The sequence below is a fragment of the Schistocerca serialis genome, chromosome 4, assembly GCF_023864345.2.
Source record: "Schistocerca serialis cubense isolate TAMUIC-IGC-003099 chromosome 4, iqSchSeri2.2, whole genome shotgun sequence".
Taxonomy (NCBI): Eukaryota; Metazoa; Arthropoda; class Insecta; order Orthoptera; family Acrididae; genus Schistocerca; species Schistocerca serialis.
Window position 1 is genome coordinate 228,573,826 of NC_064641.1, and position 19,332 is coordinate 228,593,157.

Below are 19,332 nucleotides of genomic sequence, written 5' to 3' on the forward strand. Positions count from 1 at the left end.
AACATTGCCTTTGTCAGCAAGAAACACAACAATCTAGGGACACTGTCTCAGGTCCCAAATGGTTGCCCTCTCTCTGGTGGTAACATTTGAATTTTTGGTGTTGGTTTCCATTAGACCACAAAAAGTTTCACAATGTACTTTTAAGCATTTTCAACTCTTCTGATATATGCAACTAGTTTAAAATTAGTGGTGGGAACAAAGCCTAATTTCTGATTGCAGACCTGAGACTTCATTGCCACTCACCTACATATTAGATTGATGACAATCTTGCACGTGGCCTCCAGTAATTGTTTGTCAGCGAGATATAAAAATTTTGATGTCCGGTAGCGTTTCTATGTGTGGAATTGGCTGCCACCAAAGTAACACTATCAATCCAGTCCCAGATCTAGATTTTAAAATGATTGGCCTGTTGTCTATGTAGTTTAAATTGTTCCTGGGTGCTGTACTCAAGGTTTGTACGGGTGAAGTACAGCGTCTCATATACCAAGGTAAGGCAGGTTCACTTCTCGAGTCTCCTGGCTGCCACTGAATCAAGGTGATGCATGACCTTAACAAAGATTGGCACAACATGCTCAGCATGATCTCTCTTCAGAAATGCAAGATCACTCAGCAGGTGGCATCTGCGGTAGTTCAATTTATTGAATTTCTTCATTCTGCGGTACATCTCCACCATAGAGGCTTGTTTGATTCTTCAGTTTCTCCTGGTGTATTTGTTGACAGTCTACGGGTCTACTAGAGAAATGAATCTACCTGAGCAGCACTTGCAGCCCATCAATTGTCACATGCATTGCAGAATCATAAGGCTGGCAGTTTCTGCACTCGGGTTAGCACACTGTGTACACTTGCTGGTTGGTGGGTACTCAGGGAGTGGCCCTGCCATTCAGCTAAGAAACAGGTCTCTGGTACAGCTTCATCACATTGTAACGACACTAATGGGACTGGTAAGTGTTGGAATGCATTGGAATTGTAATTGTTTTGTAGCTCTCAATTTCCCACGTTTTCTGCGAGAAAGTGGACGCTATATACTTAAGATTCATCAAATGTTATCATAGGTACTGAGTATGATTATGCATAATAAAAACTAGAAACAATCAAATATTGAATGTTACTGAAGGTCATTGATTTAGCTGTAGAACTGTAAATTGGCAGGAATGAACAGCTGATGAAATAATACTCCCATTGTTTGCAGGTAAAATCTGACACTGTGACATATTTTGTGAAGAACAAATGAAAAAGCTTTGTGTTGAGGTGGTGATACCTTTTGCAGTTGTCAACTTTGTTCATAATTAACATAAAACTTTGATAAAGCTACATTGGTGGATGGTTGTCATGAGTAAATCAAGAAAATGAACTAATAGAACTCTGCAGTTGATATTAACTGTACAACCAGAAAGTAGTAGTGCATACAAGAATTAGCAGGAAGCAGAGATGGGCATTATCCTTTGTAACTTAAATAAAGATTAACATAAAAGTCACTGTATTTTCTTTGTTTACTCTTTGTACAGAATACTGAAATTGCTAGACACAATCACAGGCATGTGTGGAGTATGCGGATAGGCCAAGGGCTCTAAGATTTACTGTCAGTTTATACCATCCAACAGGGAACAGTATTTCAGTAGAGAGAGGTGTTGCCATCATCAGGTTTGCTAATGAACTGAGGTCCTGTCCTCATTGTCTTCTAGAGGTTTCCTAACATCGGTGTTTTGCAGGTTGTAGCAGTATGACGGCTGTTCTTCTTTCTTGGTTTGATGTTTGTTTGTAATCTCTTGCATTGTCCTCTTCTCATTGCACTTGTGTGTTTTTCGGCTTTTGTTGTGTGATGTGTTCTTGGATACTTGTGCGGCAGGTTTCACAAACTTCAATGCTTTGGGGTTTTGAAAGTGTATGTGAGCTGGCTTCGTTGTTTTCGTACTTCTTTGGTATACTTAGATTCCGAGGAAGCGAAGGATCATCAACTTGTGAAGGTTTTTCTTTTAAACACAATTCCCAATTCTACTGGGTTCATAGCATGGCAGTAAAGACGTAACAAGAAATAAGTCTTGAATTGTAACATTGACTCATGGTAGTTTGCACATTTGTAGCCTGCCTCTGTTTTGTCCTCTGCAGAAAATGTTTTAAAAAAACTCTAGAAGTTCTTCAAAGTTTTTCAATATTTTCAAGATGATAGAAGCTCGCATAGTCCATCGAGCTGGGCAAAGGGGTCGTAGACCAGCTTGGTCGTTCACACTCTCACAGCGTACGCTTCTGAAAAGTCCCATCCTTTTGTTGGATTCCCTTATGGTGTTTATTAAGTCCTTGGCTAAAGCTTGGCAGATACTGTCTACAATTGCCAAGTTTAAATTGTGAACAGTGCAGTGCACATAATGTGCTTTTGGTTGTATATCCAAAACTAACTATTTTAGTCCTTTGAACTTACCTCTCATATTCGAGCCACAATCATAACACTGTCCTCTTTAAGTTATCAATTGACAAATCAGTATGAGCAAAAACATCTTTTAAAATACTAAACAGAGTTTATGATTCAGAGTTGGGGGTGACGTATAAGCCAATACAATCTTAGTTTATGATTAAGGAATCAACAGTACGAATACAAAAGACACTTGTTTCTGAATCAAAGAATCACTTGTTTCATCAACCATAATAGAAAAATATCCAGTCTTCTTGACTGAAGCCAATACCTTTCTCAACAGACTTCCCTAGTAGACCAATGATCTCGTTTTGAATATTGTGGAACGTCCACTTATACCCCGAATATCCAAACCAATCTTTAAGCTCAGGTATGTCATTGTTTTGGAGTTCCAAAAATTGAAAAAAAATTCAGTTTACATCTTTGTGCTCTCTAATTGCTAGTCCTTGTCAGCATAGAAATTGCATGGTAGTAAAAATTGTCTAGAGCTAAATGACCTTTCTTCATATCAGTATCTAACTGTTCATTCAATTGGGAGGCCACACTTTGGTTAGCGATAGAATTTAGTTTCAGAACACCTTCGTGTAAATGTATTTTCGTGAAGACAGAATTTTTCCGAAGCCTTTTTCCAGTTAGAAAACCCTATAGAAGTAAATGCATCTTCTTTTCTTGAAGAAAATTGTAATAGATTTTTAGCATCTGCCTCTTTGCAGATTTTACAAAAAAATTTTTCGGTAGATGCTCCATATTCTAGCCATGTATATTTGATCAACCAAGACTTCTGAAATTATCTTCCCTTACCAGACTGTCCAGGTTTTGACTGTGAACAGTTCTTGCATGAAGACGACAAAGTAATTGATGACACAATTGTAGGAGGTTGACTTGCAGTATCAACAATTTCCAAGCACGCCCTTTTGGCAACAAATTTATCCATTGCAAACTTAACTCACAATACACTAAGAGACTAAAGTAAACATATAAAATAGTCGTATAAAATAGTCCACTAGACAGTCAGAACACTAAACAAGTCTGCAGCATGCACTGAACGAAACTGTCCACACTGAATGACTGCGGCGGCAGGGTGGGCTTTATATAGCTGCAGCATCGTAATGTCTCGAAGCGTTAAGGCAACATGAGGCAGAGGGTTCCAGTCGCTTCTGCTCCAGTCCTTTTGATGTCACCACGGCCACAGCACTGGCGCCCGACTTTACCTGAAAGTTCGCGCACCAGTACAAATTCTAGGTGTGCCCACAGCACCATAACACTATCATGATTGACACCACTGGTTTTCAATTAACCTGCTTACTACCGTAATTATTTGTTGTAATGCATTACTGAATGTATTTCAAAAAGTAACTATTGTCAAACAAGGAAAAAAATTCAAACATAATTTTGTGATTTTACGAAGCACAATATAACATAATTTTCTTAAAATAATTTGGCGTGGGGTTGGGGGTGGGGCGGGCCTTCCCCCCCCCCCCCCCCCCCCACAACCCCCACCCCCCGAAACGAATTTTTGCTGTGGCTCGGGCCCCCTCAGGTCCCATGGAGTCAATGCCTATGTGGGGCACGTACCTCTTCTCTGTAATCTCCTGGAGTCTGCTTTCAGCACTTGCTACAGCAACTTTCCAGATGGGTTTTTGAACCCTTCACCACCTTGCCTTCAAGAAGTGGCCCATGTTAAACTTGGCCTTCATTCGCTTCCTATGGATGCTACTCCAGCCTTGCTCTATTGCCTTCAGTTTCATGACCTTCGCATGGAACTTCGCAATAGTATCTTTGTATACACTGATGGCTCTTGGACTGACCATGGGGTCGGGTGTGCCTTCGTCATTGGCACACATGTCTTTCAATACTGCTTCCGGCACACTGCTCAGTATTTACAGCCAAGCTCTTCGCCCTGTATCAGACCATGGAGTACGTCCAGCAACACAGACTTTTCAATTGTGTTTTCTGCTCACTCGCTCAGCGCACTTCAAAGTCTATGTGCACTGTACACTGCCCGCTAGTTCCTCTATTCCCTCTGATTATCTCTGTGTTGCTGTCTGTCAGGAGGTGGTGTCCCTTTGGCATCACTGGTGGTCCTCCCTTTACGGGAATAAGCTCCAGCTTATTAAGCCTCTCCCAGCGGCTTGGACGACCTCTCTTTGGCCCTCCTGCTGGGAGGAGGTCATTTTAACTAGGCTGCGTATTGGGCACTGCCTTTTTAGCCAGTGCCATTTGATAAGTGGCGCCACCCCACCACTTTGTACACATTGCGCCCAAGTTTTAAATGTCTGATGGAACTTTTTTTTTAACTGTTGACGTTCCCGCTAGTGTTTGCCATTTTAGCAAATGAAGGCAGGCTGTTGACCGCGTTTTACTTTTTATCTGCCGAAGCAATAAGGCGAAGGTCATTTAATTTTTAGTTTTGGGTCTCCGTTTCTGTATGGTGTCTTTTTTAGCCCTTTCTCCACGTCACTTTTTAGCTGTCTTCTCTTGTGTCAATTGGGACTGACGTATAGTCGTTTTTTAACTCCTCCATCTTCGTGATCTATAGTTTTGAATTGAGTGCGCATGGACCCAGTTGTTTTTTGTGCCCTAAAGCAAACCAAAACCAGTGGACCTCTCACTCACCTGGCGCTCTGTCATTTATACACCACCAATGCCAAGTATCAGATAGTGAGAAACACCCCAGTCATGCCCTGCATTCCACCAACCACAGCACAGCTGGTCAAGTGCAGCTGCACATTCTCTCTATGATCAGTGACACCGGACAAGCATCACTACACTATGCACAGTGCTCCACATTGAGGGGGAAGGGGGGGGGGGTCTGTAAGATCATCGATGTTAGCAACACTGCTGATCAGGAGTGTGTCTGCAGCAGCATGGAATATCTGCAAGGAACAGAGCAAAGACAGTTTGATCTAGGACCTCATCTAATGCAGATGTGCTGTTTTGTGCTTTGTCATAATAAAGTGTTGTTAACTTAATATCGCCTTGTTTGCATTTTTGGTACTTATCCCTATACTGATTTGGAAAATCTGCCATCAGTTATGCCAGCCAGAGTCCCAGCCACACCTCTACAAAGTGCATCAATTGCAAGAGCTCTGAGATCCATACTGACTCCAGCTGGAACACAATAACTCTAGCTCTTCCTTCAAAGTGCCGTCACTGGTCTGGCAATCACTGACAATATGTACAGGTAAACGAGGAAGTGATCATGTATTCTACTTGGAAACTGAAGACATTAACATGGAGCTACTTCTGGAGAAAGACTGCATCAACTGAGGGGACTGCAGATGTGATTCTTATGGCTACTGGATGTAAACATGAAACCATTTCTGAAATCAGTATTCCGGAACAGTGAGGTAATTCGTATGTAATGCTAGTATTGGCACAAGATGCACACAGAAAGGACTCAACAGAATTTCTCTTGATCTCAAAGTCGAGACTCCAGCCCCACAAGATGCATTCAGTGTTGCTCATCTATGCAAACATATAATTGCAGTGAGAACAAATACAAATGTTTTTGCCTGATTCTCAATGCAGTTCATGTGTTCCAGGAATAGTAGTTTTTAGATAACACTGTGAGCTGGAGTTTCGTTTTTTCATTTTTATTTTGGGCTCTGCTGTTTTATCTGGTCATACTGCATGATGTGCAGTGCACTAGTTTGCGGGACAGGACTGTGAGGTAGACTAGGAAAGAAGCTGCACAGTGGGTCAATGACTAGCTAGTGCACCTGCCAGACTGTGATATCTTTTTTTTTTTTTTTTTTTTTTGCCAACACAATTCACAACTAGGTACCATAACTGACGATTGCAGTAATAGGAAACGCATCCAGCTGTGAAGTTAAATACAGATAAATTTGTCAAATTTTGAGTACAGTGGAGCTTGTAGCTAGACGGGGTAAACACACAAATAAAAAAACTCTGCCTTGTTATGCTACTGGGTTTTCAAGTATACCCCCTTCCAGACGTTTACCTACACTACCACTTAGAACAGTGGTGCTTGTATTTGGACTTCACTCAGTGATCACCACTTTCAATCATTTGAAGATGTTCAACTAATATGTGACAAATGGTTAAAACATCTACAACTGTGGATGATCGTTAAGATACCAGTTGTCCACAGCTCATAGAAACATGTGGCAGTATGGAAACACCTTCAATGAGCATTGCAAACAGCACTAGCCCAAAATAGTCACAGCTGCTTTTATGAAAGTTATTTATATGTATGCAAACCCAAAGACTGTCTCATTATGTGACGACATAGTGACACTGTACATGGAAAGTACAGGGGGGTGGGCCTCAATAAACTGAATGTTTTGTTTTTTGATAAGTCGCACTTTAGGGCTAGCACGCAACATTATTATAGCCACTGTTACAAAAAATTGAATAGGGCTAGCATGCAAAGTGATTTTTGTTACTGTGACAAAAAAAGTTTCACTGTCATGTCACATCTTCACAGTGAAATACACTCATGAAGGATGATGGTCACTAAACCTTTTTTTGAAACACAAGTCATTTGTCGATATGGAGTTTTAACAGACTGTCATTATTTGCAACTACATGCAAGGTAGAAAAAATCACGAAAAAGAACAGTGGGCACACCCCCTCTGGAGTGACAGGCAGCTAAGTAGAAAGTTTTACAGTGTTTCATAAACTTCAACAACATCCAAAGAAACATTTCCCATATTTTCACATGAGTGTTGATAGTTTTGACAAATTACTTCACATTTTACCTGCATTAACACACACAAATACAAATGTGAGATTGCTTGTCCCAGCTGAACCCAAATTGTCCAAAGCACCTGAAAATATTGTATTATTGAATGATTTATTCCAATTTTTTGTGAGATGACAGTTGGAAAGCAAATAGGGAGAAGAGACTGTATGGAGAGTAATGATTTTTGTCATCAGTGTGCACAGCTACCAGAACATAGTTGCACAGTGCAGTTTTGTCACAGGTCAGCAGACAAAAGTGTCATCTGGCTGTAACTTTGTAGCATGAGCACACATATGTAAAGACTGAACAAGAGTGCTGAAAGTCACGGTGCCAAAAGTCAACCATGCATGCTAGCCCGTAGTGTTGATCCTGACAACCGACATGTTTAAATATGCAGTTAGTGTGGAGTGCGAATTCACATTTGTGTGTGAAACATACCAGTGTACCAATTGCAAGCTACTGGTCTGACCTGGAGAAATGAATGGCAGCTAAACTATCCACATCTTCTGAAAAGATTCTTTGAAAACTTATCGATAAGGATCGATATTTTTCGATCCTTTGTTCTGCCGCATAATTGGAACTTAAATGTCTATAAATGGAAATTGTCTTGCCTAGTCTGCAGACAGTACTCAGTAATATAGCTGTATTTTTCCATTATCAAATACATGCAAACAGTAAATCAAAATAGATTTCATTTTTCACGTGAGTATGAACCAATATGTCTCTCTTCCTACTTCTCAAAGACAGTAACTTGCACACAACACAGGTCAATGTACTATTCTGTTTCTTGAACAAAGTCAACTGCTTGGTACCAGTACAACATTTTACTTCCTCCTCAATGATCTGCAGCAGCAGCATTTATTAGATACCTACTTTTTCCAATCCAGTCTCAAATTTTCTTGCTGTTACGTAACTTTTCATTAAATTGAGGCCCATATTGATTTTAGATAGCAAAAACTTTGGCCCTCATACATTATCAAACTTGTTTGTCAAATTTGCTTTTTTCTATCCAGGGGTTTGTAAACCAATAAAGTTTGTCAGTATAGCCTCACTTTTTTGAAGCATATGCTGTTTGCGCAATGAAGTAAAAAAGAAGTGTGTGTTTAATGTCCTTTTGACAATGTCATTAGAGAAAGTGCAAAAGTAGCTAGGGGTATATCAAGGATGGGGAAGGAAATCGGCCACACCCTTTCAAAGGAACCATGCTGGCATTTGCTTTAGGCCGCATTCGCAGTGGCAGCCTATAACAAGTCTTTCACACTGTAGCCAGAGGTGATCCAATAACATCGGTCAATTGCTTGATCACAGTGCATCCGATCCGCATTATAGGTCATTGGCAGCCGTAGGCTGTGTTCAGTGGCATCAACAATGGGCATCAGAATTTGCCTGACAACATTGGCTGATAGCTTGGTCACAATGCATCTGACCCCCTTTGCCAGTTTTGGGTGTCAAGGTGATTACGTAATGCTGGGTTAGAATCAATTCTATGTATGTAATAAGTTAAGATTTTAAACTCCTAGGGTGAGACGGATACCATGAAGCCTCTCTGCTTGGAGACAAGTGCTATTAAAAAGACACTGAATGTGTGACAGCTATATCTGTCTTGAAAACGATGTTGCAAGTAGGCACACTTTTCCAAGTTTTGCAAATATGTGAGAGGAGGGGAGAAACATTCTTTTACATACTCAAGATAATTCTTGGTTACCTAGAAAAACAGGATTACAAACACACTGTTTTGCTGTATTTGTTTGAAGTTGTTAAGATGACTATCATTTGGCATATGTGTAAAAGAAAAGCATAAAGTTTAGAATAAGATGCTCTAAACATCTAAAACACTGAAAAGTGAGGGAAAGTGGAAACATGCTCACAAATTTGTCAAAACATTCATATAACACAATCACCACCCTACTGTCATAAAAACGCCTATAGTGGCAACAATAACTTGTAGACATTTAAAACCCACTTACAACAACCCAAAAATGAGATTCAGTACAGTAACTATACATAAGATACGCCACCATTCTCACTTGAACAGTTTATTGAGGTTATAATTTGCCTATATGCTCAGAATTTCCGGTAAAGATTTGTCTGCTCGCAGTTGCCAACAAACCTTATCCTCAAGACACTTTCTTGGACTAAACTTGGCAGTTCTCACGGTTCATATTTCATGTGTAAGAACGTTGGTTCATTCGACCGAAGAAAACAAATTTGAATTTCACCTACTGCTGACTGAAGTATTTAATAGCGCAGGGTAAGTTGACACTCAGCGTGCTGAGTAGTGTAAGGTTGCTCATTCGATAAGAATTAAAGAGTTAGAATGTCATCTGTTTAGGCGGTAGGAAATGTGAGAGAGTTAATGGTTGCTTAAGAATAATATGTATTACTTGCTGAAATTTTCTTGGTACAAATTACTTATTGTAGTAGCCACAAAATATCTATATGGAAGTGTAATGAGGCAGATGCGGTACATACAACAGAGGTTTACTGTCGATTTTTACTTGCGTTAGAACTTCTTCATATAGAAACAACATACAATGTGTGAATCAAACAAGAAACTATATGAAGCCTACAAAACTTAGTCAACTTTAAAACAATAAAATTTATGTCGTCAATGGCTGCCTCAATTACACCATCACTCGTCCAATACCCTTTCTCCAATTGTACCACGTTCCGGCAGTAACCTACCCAGTGCTCTTAAGTTACTGACGAGAGAATCGTCTGTGAGTTTATGGAGATTTTCCCCAGTGACTCTGTGTTCCCGGAAAACACTTTTTCTTCCACTCACACAAGTTCGACTGGACAGGTTTATGACGTAATGCGTGGACAAAGACTTCAAACATGCACTTGGTTGGTGTGGAGGGAGTAAATGAGCGGGGCTTGTGCCGTGTCCGGGGCTGTCGCTAACGTTTCCTGGTTTATGTAGCCAAGTTAACGAGCAAAGATGGTTCTTTCTCATGGTGTCCTCGCTATCCTTAGTATTTCTTTTTCTTCCGTATCCTCTTGAGGATATGTGGGAAATATGTCAATCTACCCACTGTGGTAAGGTACATTGTCTAAGGCTATAACTGAGTTAGGTGGAAGACTTGGTAAAACTTTTTCAAAGTTATTCGAGTTCATCTGACTATGGTAATCACTTTGGTACAATTTCACAGAGAAGTTAAGCTCAGCTGCCCTCACAAAATCGTTCTTTGAACTGACAGATGCTAGTATCAATCTTTTGCAAACTCTTCTGCAAGCTACATCTTTGTTTTGTCAACGTTTTCTCCAAGTGCAAGGTAGCTGAAATGGGAATTCCTAATAAGTACTTTTGGTACCGAACTTCACACTAATCACCCACTGCAGTCCACGCAGGTTCTTAGGTCTTGATTTGGCAGCAAATGGCATTCCCAACAAAAATCTAAGCAACTTTGAATGGTACTTAATTTGAGGATTAAGTCACGTCATGTAAGACTAGCACTATTCAAAACACTACTTCCTTCGCTTGTCTCTATTACACTAGCGCCAGTATACGCTGAATTGTGAAGGAAACTCTACTGGGAAAAGTCACAATTCTCTACCAGTGTCATAATGTAACTAGCTTTCCGCTCATGACGTGGCGATTCTCACTGTCAGAATCTGGCTGTCTTACAGTCTCACCTTCGATATATATGTCGTGCAATTGTTCTTCCAAACTATCAGGAAGACCTTCGCGGTCTGAAGATCATTTAAATGCATTAATCCCCAAAGATCCACTTCAGTGCACTGGAGAACTGGCAAATGTGATGAACTGTGATCATTCCACCATTATGCGACATTTGCGTCCAATGGAGAGGGTTGAAAAATCGGGTGTATAGGTACCGCATGTTCTAAATCAAACTCTCAGAAGTCAGCAGGTGCATCTCTGCTTACCATTCCTATCTTGTATTGTTACTGGTGATGACAAATGGTGTGTTTATGCTAATAAAAGGAAAAGAAAGGAAAGATTTACCCCAAACAAGCAGTAACCCCGCTTACAAAGACTTGCTTGGATCCACAAAAGATAATGTTATGCATTTTGTGGAACATTTGCGGTGTAGTGTACTACGAATTGCTAGCTTGAGATGTAACCATCACTGCTGACATTTATTGTCAACAACTGAGGCATCTTGCAGATGCATTCGAAGAACAACGACCAGAAAAACTCCATGAAGGACGCTACACCATGATAAAGCCCGCCCATATTCTGCTAGAGTGGCAAAAAACACTATACAGAAGTTGGGTAGGAAAGTCTTTCTGCACCCACCTTAATCACCTGATCTTGCGCCCTCAGTTTTTTCCACCCTCTATCGAACAGTCTTCAAGGACTTCCTTTCCAGATGAAAATGAGTCAGAACGTGACTTGACAAGTTCTTTGCCTCGAAACCATGTGATTTCTACAGTCGCAGAAACGAAAAGTTACCCCCATGTTGACAGACTGTTGTAAGTAGTGAAGAAGAATATATTATTGATGACTAAAGTCTTTTTTATGTGTACCTGTTGTGTTTATTAAAGTTATGGATAAACGCTACGCATTTATGCACCAACCCAATACAGTAAATGCTACACTACTGGCCATTAAAATTGCTACACCACGATGATGACGTGCTACAGACGCGAAATTTAACCGACAGGAAGAAGACGCTGTGATATGCAAATGATGAGCTTTTCAGAGCATTCACACAAGGTTGGCGCCTGTGGCGACACCTTCAACATGCTGACATGAGGAACGTTTCCAACCGATTAATCGTACACAAACAGCAGTTGACCGGCGTTGCCTGGTGAAACGTTGTTGTGATGCCTCGTGTAAGGAGGAGAAAAGCATACCATCACGTTTCCGACTTTGATAAAGGTCGGATTGTAGCCTATCGCGTTTGCGGTTTATTGTATCGCGACATTGCTGCTCGCGTTGGTCGAGATCCAATGACTGTTATCGGAATATGGAATCGGTGGGTTCAGGAGGGTAATACGGAAAGCCGTGCTGGATCCCAACGGCCTCGTAGCACTAGCAGTCGAGATGATAGGCATCTTATCCGCATGGCTGTAACGGATCGTGCAGCCACGTTTCGATCCCTGAGTCAACAGATGGGGACGTTTGTAAGACGACAACCATCTGCACGAACAGTTCGACGACGTTTGCAGCAGCATGGACTATCAGCTCGGAGACCGTGACTGCGGTTACCCTTGACGCTGCATCACAGACAGCAGCGCCTGAGATAGTGTACTCAAAGACGAACCTGGGTGCACGAATGGCAAAACGTCATTTTTTCGGATGAATCCAGGTTCTGTTTACAGCATCATGATGGTCGCATCCGAGCGCGAACGGACATTGGAAGCGTGTATTGGTCATTGCAATACTTGCGCATCACCAGGCGTGATGGTATGGGGTGCCATTGGTTACATGTTTCGGTCACCTCTTGTTCGCATTGACAGCACTTTGAACAGTGGACGTTACATTTCAGATGTGTTATGACCCGTGGCTCTACCCTTCATTCAATCCCTGTGAAACCCTACATTTCAGCAGGATAATGCACGACCGCATGTTGCAGGTCCTGTATGGGCCTTTTTGGATACAGAAAATGTTCGACTGCTGCCCTGGCCAGCACATTCTCCAGATGTCTCACCAATAGAAAACATCTGGTCAATGGTGGCCGAGCAACTGGCTCGTCACAATACACCAGTCACTACTCTTGGTGAACTGTGGTATTGTGTTGTTTGACTCAATGTCCAGGCATATCAAGGTCGTTATTACAGCCAGAGATGTTGGTTCTGGGTACTGATTTCTCAGTATCTATGCACCCAAATTGTGTGAAAATGTAATCACATGTCAGTTCTAGTATAATATATTTGTCTAATGAATACCCATTTATCATCTGCATTTCTTCTTGGTGTAGCAATTTTAATGGCCAGTAGTGTATATTTTTCCCATTCAAGAAACATTTTGTAGAGACAAAATGTGCATGCAACTCTTTGGACAGCCCCTCTTAGTCTACAGCCCAACAGGTGCCACTAACCCTCAATGTGGAATTTTTCGTCAGTTTCTCACAGTCGATGTACCTTGTTTTGTTGGCCAACATCATTTGAACTTCACCTATTATCATCCAAAGCCCGTATGTTCGAGCAAGGAGATTGACTACATTGTGACTGCGCACATAGTGGCATACTGATTTGAAAAGTTCCAACATCTTCCGCTGATGTCGATCGTTGGCAGAATCCACCAGTATCGGTACTACTCAGGGAAATCATAGGAAACATAAATCAGGATAATCGGAAGGGTATTTGACGTAGTCCTCCCGAATGTGAGTCCAGTCTGCTAACCACTGCACTACCTCACTAGGTGTGTTGTGAAGCATTTTGATTATCTTGAATGCTAGTGATGAAGGAAACGAAGCCTTCCTTGCATTGACTTTAGCACTGTGTACAGAGAAGAAAAAGAAAATAAGACGCTTACCCAGGAAATGATTGAAATCGAGAGTGAAATATACCGATGAAAATCTGTTAACAGGAAATATTACATCCAGAACTTGATGATTACATCAACTTTTTCCGAATGGACAGTGAAATTTTTAATAACCGAGTTACCTAGTCCTCGCATTCGGAAAAGAAGACAAAGGTATATGAAAAATTGTTCTCTTCTACTTCGTCGTTTAACGGGAGTTCATTAAAATACCACAACATACGAACATACACATCGTGTGTGGATGAGCTGGAGGGCTCAGACTTTTTTTATTTTGTTTTATTGGACATCCACTTGCATGTTGTGTATAGAATGTTGATTTTCTTCCTAACCTCTTAATATATGGCCAGGAACAAAGAAATACCTCTACCATTTTGATAACTGCCAGAGCTATTTTGCTCTGAACAGTGTTCACTGTTTCCATATTTGTAGAGACCCGCATTACAGTGAGATAAGTTGTGACATAACATTTTTCCTTAAACATCAACCAAACAACACCTGACATCTTGTCAAATCTGCTGTCAATCAAATTTCCTCTCAAAGGCGCTCTATGATCGACAAACATGGTAAACAGTCAAGTTTCACAAACTGTTTGATCGTGAATGGGGTCTTTAATGAATTAAGATCTCTTTAAACCGAAGCGAACGCGCAACAGCGAATGAGAACTGTCTCTGGTGTAAATGGTTGGCATGTGGTGTTCAGTCGCAAATGGGTCAGATTCACAAGTTTTGGGTGTCGGTTTTAGAGCGAAACATCAAAGGAAGTTCGCGTCCTCTCTGCTTCGGCGCTAACTCTGATGATAGACACAGTGCACTCGCTTTCCCGCAGAGTGCTGTCGTTAGTGTGCGAACAGTTATTAGTGTTGCTTATTGAAAGTCTTTTATTTGGTGATGGAGATGTCGTATTAGTGTGTAACCTACTTCTGTTGATAGAAGACTACAGATCCCATAGGCGCGTTTGGGATCCTAAAGATCCACACCACAAAATGACCAACAACAAAAAAGATGCTTGGCAAGAAATTGCCGAAGTGCCGGCAGTCCACAAAAGAAGTTTAAGTTGTTTCATGTAATTGATGCAAGAGAAATAAATGTCATCAAAATAAACAGATAACGTAGATTAATGTAAAATAAAAAAGCATGTAAGAGCTTATCATTCTCGTGGCTTACATTCAAGGTATCTGTCTTAATGTCATAGTTTAGCTGTTATTTTACGGAATTTAAATACAGTAGCAGAAAACCTGAGAACTGTTTTCCCTCCAATAAAGATGTGGCTGGGCTTTCGTATTTTTTTTACATTACATTACTCATTTTAATTACTGTATCTCCTTTGAATTTACATTTATAAAATCCACAAGTGTTTCGCATATGACACTGCATACTTCAGTTATTTGGAAACGGATGATATACGAAATAGATATTTGAGGCTAGCGTAGTTGTCGCCCATTGCTAAGAATTGCAGCGTTAGTGCTAACCTCTCTCCTGCTGATATAGATCGTCGATAATTGGTGTCTTACTTTCAAATCTTGGGCTCCATCTGAGGCATAACAAGATGAAAATAGCTTTGGAATGAAGTAAGCGATGGTTGCAGCTGCAGAGCGCCATTCAGATCCAAGGCACCACTTCTTAAATGCCTGCAAAAAAATTTAAACACCCACATTTTTCTGTGTCAAGCCGTTTTGCTTTCATGACCAATAATACGCTCGCTACACAAAATAAACCAAATTGTATGTTTCGTTTCTTCTTCACGCTATAATGAAATGGGTTAAACAATTTTGCCACGACATTTTTGCGCCAAAAGGCAAAACGCATCATATGCTTCCTCTTCCTTTCGCTCTAGTGCAGATGCTTATATTCGCAATTATATGTGGACGCCCATACCGGTTCTCCCCCACGAGCTTTCAGGCAAAAAAAAAAAAAAAAAATGATGTAGTGTAGTCAGGTGTTCTTCTTTCAAAGAATTGATTTAAACGTCGATATTACGCAGGGTTTTAACAGGATCAGAACTAGAGCCTATTTATAGTTGCTTAATAGCCACTCGTATTCCAAAGTACTAAAAATACCCCATACCCCTCAGGTCTGTCCCCTCCACACACACACACACACACACACGAGCGCGCGCGCTTGTCCCATCAATGATGTCGTTACACTTACAAGTCACTAGAGCACGCAACAGAAACACCTGTTCATTGCGTGCCACTCCGCATTTGATTGTGTTCGCTCGTATTCGCGTTGGTGTAAAGGGGGCTTTACAGCTGCCTCTCACTGTATATATTCTTTTGTGGCCTATTACTATCGTTTGTGGGACGTACCCAAATCTCTATTTAGTTCCTCCAACGTATTGTCGGGTGAATCACCGAACTGTGGTGTCCTGTTATTCCCCAAAATCTATGGCCTGTGTCAAGCCCTTTCATGCACGAGAATACTAGAGTAATTTCTGAACACATTCAGTCTTGCGTGGACAAACGCCTTGGTGTTGTTAAGAGTTTCATGAAAACGATCCGCGAATTATCAATCATACCACATATTCGATATATGCTGTCGACTATTCGATTGTTAATACTTGTGGATACCTTGTTCGCGGGAAGTCGTCCTGCTATTGAATAGGGTGAGAGTGTGCTGATGTTCTATGTTAATCCCCGAATTGTCAATCATACGACATATTCGATATATGTAGTCGATTATTCGCTCGTTAATACTTGTGAGTTGTGAATTGTGATACGTTGTTCGCAGGAAGTCTTCTGCTATTGAAGTGGGTGAGAGTGCCCTGATGTTATATATTAGTGACGTCTGTTGATTATTGTTGAAATTTGCGCACTTTATTTAGCGTCTGTTGTGAATCGTAACTGAGATGATAATTTCTCACTGCCTTTGATATATCGTACCTTTACTGGGTGGTTGACAGAAGGGCAGACGTTCATGTTGCTACGTGAAACACGTCAGTTGAATGTGAAGAGTTGTCATTCATTGCTACTGATTAAATTTGTTGATACTGAAAAACAGAAATTAATAACGTTATGTAAATGAATAGTTCGTGATCTAAAATGATTCACCTGCATCTATTTTCATCAACAATGAAATAACTTGTTTTTCCATGTCTCAGTAAACTTTATCTACTGAGATGGTATTAGTGATCTCGATAAAGTACTAGTACAGGAGCGAACATTGGGTGGTATTCAACTGTACACCTTCGGGAGTAACAAGATTTTGAGAATCACCCATTTGTTATGCAGAACTGTCGGTATAGATAGCAATTAAGTTGGCCAAGGATCATTTTACAATGATACAGATTTTGTTTATTACAATATTCCGTGAAGACGGCAATTTTAATTTCATAAATGACTAGCTTCCGCTGTTATCATCAAACTCAACTTTACATACTTAGATTCGGTTAAGTTATATCCTCCCAGATGCTGGCCTCCATACCATAGAGGAGTGTGACATTGATGACAATAAGTAGTTATTAATGAAATAAAATTGCATCTTGACAGAATGTAGAAATAAAAAATGATAATGGGCTCTTAATCAGTCTGTACATTTTTGTTTGTATTAAATTGATACACCCTGTGCGGTGAGTTTAATACAAGTAAAGCATGTCACATAAACACATATGTAAATATATACACAAGAATGCATTTGGAAGGATGACAGTTCAAAACCATGTCCGGCCAGCCTGATTTGGGTTTTCCTTGATTTCCCTAAATCGCTTCAGGCAAATGCCAGAATGGTTTCTTTGAAAGGGCACAGCCTGATTTCCTGCCCAATCCTTACGCCATCTGATGGGACCGATGATCTAGCTGTTTGGTCCCCTCCCCCTAATCGACCTACCAACCCAACATATTTATGTAACAGGAAGAGGACAGGTGATCTGCAATAGCCTTGTTGAAAGAACCATCACAGCATTTGCTTCAAGTGATTTATGTAAACCACAAAAAAACCTAAATCACCATAACCAGACAGAGAAGCAGCGTCCTTATATTATGCACTAAAAATCTTGGATGTATAATTTCTTGTAAAAAAAAAAACAAAAAAAAAACCTTTTTTGAATTTATATGACAGTATCTGTCACTGTCACTTTTGTATTAATCCCGACTTTGAATACTGTTAATGATCTTGTGTAGTGTGTATTATTAAGAGGCATCAGTATGTTTAGGCTGCCTTTCCAAATAACTGTGTTGTTCTCATTTTCATCTCCTTGTATATATATATAATTTTTTTTTTTTTTTTTTTTTTTTTTTTTTTTTTTTTTTTTTTTTTTTTTGCTAACTACTTCTTGTGGTTACTATTCTCATGACCATTTCCTGCTGTCGGAAAATTGCCTCTCTGTTTTGTAAATTGATCCTCAGAATAGAAACCCATAGCTAAGAACTGTGTGTGGCTGTTACACACAAACACCCTAACAGGTCATAACATGCTGATGAATTCAGTTTGGTGGTATCTTGATGTGTTCAATCAATTGTCAGTCACTATTAATCACAAAAAACTTTGTGTTTGCTACACAGCATATAAATATGTTATTTATGTTTAAAATGCTTTAAGCTGACAGTCATGCTATTTGTTTTATTTATGTTCATGTAAGTGCTCAGCCAGTAACATTTCCCTGTGCTGTTATTTTATCTCCTCTGTCATTTTACCTATGTTTTAATCCCAGGTATGGCACCTTTCGCCCTTTCTCATGTGTCTTACAGTATAATTCTCTCTCTCTCTCTCTCTCTCTCTCTCTCTCTCTCTCTCTCTCTATGTTCAGTATTAATTTATTAAATGTTGTCCAACTGTGAACATCCTTGGGGGTTTCATTTCATTTTCAACTAGCAGCTCTGGTTTTTAAATGTTTCTGCCTTCAGTAAAGAGAATTTATTCTCAATCTCTTATATTGTCTGGAAAAATATTGATTTACACCGGTCTGCAAAGCTTAGGAACGAAATTAACTCTCACATGATGTGCCACTGCCAGCTAACTGAAAGAAATACACAATGAGCTATCTACATTGTACTCCACAAGTCACCTAACGGTGTGTGGTGGAGGGTACTTCTGGTAACACCAACTGATCCCCTCCTTCCCTGCTCAGCTTGCAAATGGTGCATGGGAAGAATGTTGATGAACATCAGTTTCAGCTCTTATTTCTCGAATTTTCTCATTGTGATCGTTTTGTGAGACATATGTGGGAGGAAGTAATATGTTGTCCTTCTCTCCTCCCTAAAGAACACTCTCGAAATTTCACTAGTAAGCACATCTGTGATGCGTGGCACCTATTGTAATGCCTGCTACTGGAGTTTCTTGAGCATCTCTGTGGCACTCTTACACGGACTAAATGACCTGCTTTTCATTGGATCTTCTCCAACTCTTCTGTCAGTTATACCTGGTAAGGGTCCCAGATTGATGAAACATTACTTGGGAATTGATCGAACAAGTCTCTTGTAAGCCTCTTCCATCATGGATGAGTTAAATTGTCTCCAGATTTTTCCTATGAATCTCAAGCTGGCATCTGATTTTACTACTCTTTGTTTTGTATGGTCATCCCACTCGAGATCACTTAATGGATAGTTACTCCTAGATATTTTATGGCAGATACGGTTTGCACCAATTTGTCAACAGTAGTGTAGCTGTACAGTAGTGGATTTCTTTTCCCATGTAAGTGCAATATGTTACATTTATTTATGTCTAGGGTCAACTGCCAGAGACTACAGTGTTCATCAGTCCTCTGCGGGTGATACTGCGAATGAGTACTGTCTTCCGGCACTGCTACTTGTAGAAAATTGCATCATCCACA

At 40.3% G+C, this 19,332-nt stretch overlaps 1 protein-coding gene across 3 annotated transcripts in view; it reads left to right on the top strand.

Moving 5' to 3' along the window:
• The first annotated feature begins 16,108 nt into the window (after positions 1-16,108).
• The window catches only part of LOC126473972 (uncharacterized), a 96,644-nt gene continuing 93,420 nt past the window's right edge, over positions 16,109-19,332 (top strand). The window contains exon 1 of one of the 3 annotated variants that reach the window (XM_050101359.1): positions 16,109-16,170. The gene's annotated coding sequence lies outside the window, so the exon portion shown is untranslated. The other 2 variants (XM_050101357.1, XM_050101358.1) reach the window with 2 other exon arrangements.